The following is a 5,842-nucleotide window of genomic DNA, read 5'->3' on the forward strand; positions in this document are numbered from 1 at the left end:
AAGTGACAAAAGAGGGAAGTCTTAAGTGCTGGTTGACTGGGTGGAAAAGATTTTGCATGATGAATGATGGTCTAAGCATGTGGCTTCCTTATTAAGAAAGAACGTTAGCCCTAGCTGGTTTTGCTCAGTGGATAGAGCATCAGCCTATGACTGAAGAGTCCGAGGTTCAATTCCAGTCAAGGGCACATGCTCAGTCCCCAGCAGGGGGCATGCAGAAGGCAGCCAATCAATGATTCTCTCGCATCATTGATGTTTCTTTCTCCCTCTCCCTCTCCCTTCCTCTCTGAAATCAATAAAAATATATTTTTTTTAAAAAGAAATAAAGAACTTTATCTGCCCAATTTGACACAAAGGAGGGCACAGTGTTTCCTCAAAAGAACAACAGCTATTTGTTGATGATTTCAAGACCTTGGTTGTAAAGTTTGAGCATTTACACTTTTTTTCACCCACAGGTCTTTCTAAGGTCCCAGACAGAATCGCTATCTTCCAGAGATACTCAGAGGACCATCATGTCTGCTGGGTATATGGATCCGGTCACAGAACTGCTTGCACAGCAGCCTGGACCTGTCTCAGCGCCCTGTGTTTTTTCAGGTCCAACTGGAATGGAGCAGACCTTATCATCTCTCCATAAGTTTGCTGGAGTCACATGCTCCACTGAGGAATCTTCTGCCTCTAAAATCCAGAGGCGTACTGGGCACTGTGCCTCCATCATTGTCTCTGCGGGAGCTGGATGATAGCAATTATTTTTTAATATATTCTCATTGATCTCAGAGGAAAAGAAAGAGAGAGAGAGAAGTATCAATGATGGGAGAGAATCATCGATTGGCTGCCTTCTGCATGCGCCACACTGAAGATCCAGCCCACAACCCAGGCATGTGCCCTGACTAGGAATTGAACCATGACTCTCTGGTTCGCAGGTCAATGTTCAACCACGAAGCCACGCTGGCTGGGCAGCAGCAATTATTTTCCACCTCAGAACAGTTACTTCTCCTGCTGAATACCACTGGACACAAAAATATTTCACTGAGTGAGAGGAATTCTGAATTTTAGTCAGATTTCTTCTTAAACTTCTCTCTCTCAAAGTTTAGCACGTCTAGCGTTGGTTCCCACTCACTAGGTCTAGTGAGCCAAATGTCATCTATGTAATGGACCAACAGGAAATACCTCCTGTGGATGGGAAAGACATTCATGACCTCTGCAAAGGGCATAAAGCTGTAGAGCTGACTCACCCCAGAAGTGAGATGATGAAGGTATATGCCGGCCTTGCCAGCGGAGGGAAGGCAACTTAGATTGAACCATGAAACACAAGGAGGAGGCATTGCCTGCACTGTAACCACATTGGTCCAGCAGCAACAGCTCAGGTCACCTGTAGTTACAGTCTGGGTGAATAAACAACCATTTTCTATGTTGTTTCCTCTATTTATTTTCCTCCTTCCCCTCCCTTTCCCACTCTTCTTCCTTCTCCTCATTTTTCTTTCTCCTTTTGCACAAGCCAAATCAAAAGCTTACTGAGAGTGTGTTGCAATCGGCACTTCCTGCATCTTTGAAAACTTTCCTGGTGACACAAATCTCTTCTATTCATCCAGGTATGTGGTACCGCTTTTCATTCACTACTTACCTAGTTACAGGCAGTTCTAATGGCTTCTGGTTAGACTCTCATAGTAGCCTTCACTCAGCAGTAATGATTATGGGAGATCTTTCTGGCATCCTGGCTATTTCAGTTATGCATAGAACCAGGGGCACCTATAGTGCTCCGCACTCCCCACCTACCGATGCTGTAGCCCAGGACTTAAAAACTGCCTTGCTTGGTAGGAGTCTGGATTCAGAGCTGGGTTTGGTAACCCTTAGCTATTTGTTCTTTTTTCTTCTCTTAGACACGATTCCACCATAAGTATTTGATGGCTGACACCCTACAGCACACCTTCTACTGCCCAGTCTCAACAGATGACTTACCTGACCCTTGTTGAACAAAGGGTAGGTAAATAAAAATATATTTATATTATTCAAAACCTGAAAAAAGGTGTCTCCTCTTTTCTTAAGCACATGTGGGACTAAGAGAGTTGCTTTAAATATCACTTCATTATTACAATTTGGGGGGTACCATGGTTAACATCATTATATAAATTTCAGTTGTTCGAGTTTATGGTACAACATGGCACACCGTGTTATGTGCTCACCAGGAAAGTGTGGTCTCCTCTGTCTTCTTCAAGACCGTCCTTATCCTTTCTCAGGCTTTTCCTTTTCTTGTAACCACCATGATTTGGGCTGTATAGAAGATATTTTGTTTGTTTGTTTCTTTCTTTCTTTTGTGTGTGGTTTTATAGTCCATAGATGAGGAAAAATATAGAATTTTATCCTCTTGATTAATGACTCAACTGTGAGAATTTACTGAGGAACAGTATATGAGACACAAATATCCTTGTATATTTTTGCCCATTAAGTGAGAACTGTCCAACAAACTTATGCCCAATGTCATTGTGAAGGATCTTCCAATCATGTTTCCTTCATGTCCTTATTTTTGCAAAATAATGGCCAGCACCGGCCTGAGGTTAGCATGGCTGAGCCGGCTAATGGGTTCGTGACTCCCGTGGGGTGGTTTCCAGCCCCCGAGCGGATCCCCACTTTGGGGCCTCTGAAGGACACAGTCCCGCTGCAGCACAAATGGATGCTCTGGGCCATGTTGCCCCCGCCACCGCCACCTTCATCGCCGCCTCCAGCTGCGGGGTCAGAGTCTGCCTCGGATACGCAGCCCCCTACGGAGATCCAGGTGTTCCCCGAGGCTCCCCGGCGCTTCGACGCCCAGGTTCTTCCCGGGACCCAGACCCTCTTCGACACCCAGTCCCGCCTTGATTCTCAGCCTCAGATCAACGGCCAGCCTTCCTGGAGTTTCCAGGCTTCCACATCTTGGCACTGGAGACCGTCTCCTAGCAGTTTTCCTCCGCATCAGACATCACACAACACTCTGGTTAAACATTCTTATTTTCCACAACAATATGATGCAAAGTTTACTGACTTCAACTTCTCTCCCAGTAGAAAACATTAAAAAAAGAAAAGAAAAGAACCAATTTTCCACTATTTTTTGTGATACCTGTGATCGTGGTTTCAAAAATCAAGAAAAGCATGATAAACACATGTCTGAACATATGAAGTGTCCGGAAGTAGGTTGCTCTTTTAGTGCACATGAGACGATTGTCCAATTCCACTGGAGAAATATGCATGCTCCTGGTATGAAGAAGATCAAGTTAGATACTCCAGAGGAGATTGAAAAATGGAGAGAAGAAAGAAGAAAAAACTACCCAACTCTGGCCAATATTGAAAGGAAGAAGAAGTTAAAACTTGAAAAGGAAAAGATAGGTGCAGTATTGACAACAATACAGTTTGGTAAGATGAAGGGAATGTCTAGACATTCACAGATGGCAAAGATCAGAAGTTCTGGCAGACATCACAAGTGGGAAAATGACTGCCGGACAGAGAGCAGCCATCAGATCAGGCATTTGCTTGGTTGATTCGAAGCCTGAAGGTCCACCCGAAGCAAATGCAGACCGTCTGAGTGTTTTTGGTAAATACTGATTCTGAGTCTGATAAAGAGGAGAAACCACAAAGTACTGTCATACCCAAGGAAGTGACACCAGACCTGTGCTCATTAATGAACAACTATGGCAGTCTCTCAGGGTCAGAGAGTGAGCCAGAAGGAACTCCCATTATGACCAAAGCAGATGTTCTGGCAGAAGACCAGGTTCTTCATAGTGATGCTCCTAAGGGACCAAATCAAGATATTAAAGCAAATGTTAAAAATTTCTCAGAAGCCAGGCACCAAAAGAAAAATTTCAAAAAGACAAACCCTAAGAGGAAAAAAGATTGTCACAACAATCATGCTTTATTTGAACCAAGAACACATCATCCATATCTCCTGGAAATGCTTTTAGCTCCAGACATTCGACATGAAAAAAATGTGATTTTGCAGTGTGTTTGGTACATCATCAAAAAAGACTTTTTTGGACTTAATAGTAATTCTATGAAAACTGAAGATGTGTAGGTGTCTGATGTTTCAGCACTCATAACTGAAGCATTTAAAATAGTGCCATGCTCAAGTTACTGGAGGAAAACTTATTTTTAAAGTGGATTAGTCATTGAATTCTAAGCTTCATATGATACTATGTTGCATTTTCAATTCTTTTCTTTGAATCTGTGCAAATAAATACACAATTGATTTTTAATACTGTGTCTTCTGTATTGTTACTGAACAGAATTGCTGGCAGAATTCTCTTTATTTGTATATATTGTATGTATTGTTGTCATGTACGGAAATCTGCTGTTGGACCAGTTAAGAATTGAGGATATTGGTGTAGTAGTGAAGAATAAAGCTTTAAAAATGTTTAATTCAGCTAAGCAAAACTATAAGAGAGAGAGAGATACAGTTATGTTTTTGTTTTTTTAAAAATATATTTTATTGATTATTTTACAGAGAGGAAGGGAGAGGGATAGAGTTAGAAACATCGATGAGAGAGAGACATAGATCAGCTGCCTCCTGCACACCCCCTACTGGGGATGTGCCCGCAACCAAGGTACATGCCCTTCACCGGAATAAAACCCAGGACCCTTCAGTCCGCAGGCCAACGCTCTATCCACTGAGCCAAACCGGTCAGGGCCAGTTATTTTGTTTTTAATGCAGGAGAGAAGTATTCTTTAACTGCAGGAGGAGGAAATATTTTAAAAATAAACCAGGTTAAATTAATGTAATAGAAAGTCTTGAGATTTACATTTTTAGTTTATTTAAAAGAACATTTTGAAATTCACCTATTGCCACTACTTAAGTAGCTCAAATATTGAATGTTTGAAATAGTAATATTGATATGGCCTCTGTGTATATTTAGATTCAATTAAAGTGCTTGTTTTGGTATGGTTCAGAATTGGACCTTTTTAAATTTCCTCATGAAAAAGTGTAAGTATACTACTTGATGAGGTTCAAATAATTTCTTATAGCAGAAACAGTTTGTGAAATAGTTACCTCAGTTTTAGGTTTAGTTAAAATTTACCCTATGAAAGTAGTAATTGAATCTTTTTTAAATGTTTTAAATAAAAGTTACTGAGATCTTTTTGTCCTCCATAATACAGAGACTTTGATTTTATGTTCTAGTCACCTGTGCTTGCTTGAGTTAGAGCTCTACCCTTTTGACGGGTGGCTAAAAGGGGCCAGGTTTTTTTAAATTATTCTGTTTTTATAGTTGAAAAATTAATTTTATCTGACATTGTAATTATCTAAGTCCATGGGCCTTGCCTGCAAGAAGGAAGGCAGGAAACTGATAACAGCTCTCAGCCCTCTTGTTGCTCCTCTAAGTCTTAAGATGCTACCTGAATCGTGGAACACCTGTCATGTGGCAGCGTGACATCATAGACCTGAGGTTAAAATTCATGTGTACATCAGTTTCCCAACCTTGTAACCACCACCCAGATTTTTTTATTCTCTTTCTCCAGTGAGCCCCATATTTTGGAAAATATCTGCCCAGTACATTAATTCAGTTAATATAATACTGTTGAATATTTACCTGTGCCACCACTGTGCATAGATTAAACATATAAAAATGAATAAAGCCTTGCCTGAGTTTAGGAACTCAGTTTAACTTTTATACTATTCAAAGATGTTATTCCTAACCCAATTCACCTCATTAGGATGAAGTAACCAATATTATAAATTGAGCTGATATTCTAAAATATGACTTAGTCTGCAGTTTATCACTAGTTAGCATGCAAATTCCATGGGCCTTAAATACATAAATAAATTCAGACTCTTAGGCTACTGTCGTGGACTGCCATATCTTCAGAGATGTTAATCATTGCTTTA

General features: G+C 40.8%; 1 pseudogene across 1 annotated transcript; it reads left to right on the forward strand.

The window, feature by feature from the left end:
• The first annotated feature begins 2,554 nt into the window (after positions 1–2,554).
• LOC308244363 (FMR1-interacting protein NUFIP1-like) lies at positions 2,555–4,036 on the forward strand (annotated as a pseudogene). Its single transcript has one exon. The product of its transcript is annotated as an FMR1-interacting protein NUFIP1-like (transcript).
• The last annotated feature ends 1,806 nt before the right edge of the window (positions 4,037–5,842 follow it).

This window comes from Plecotus auritus, assembly GCF_963455305.1.
Source record: "Plecotus auritus genome assembly, chromosome: 3".
Classification (NCBI taxonomy): Eukaryota; Metazoa; Chordata; class Mammalia; order Chiroptera; family Vespertilionidae; genus Plecotus; species Plecotus auritus.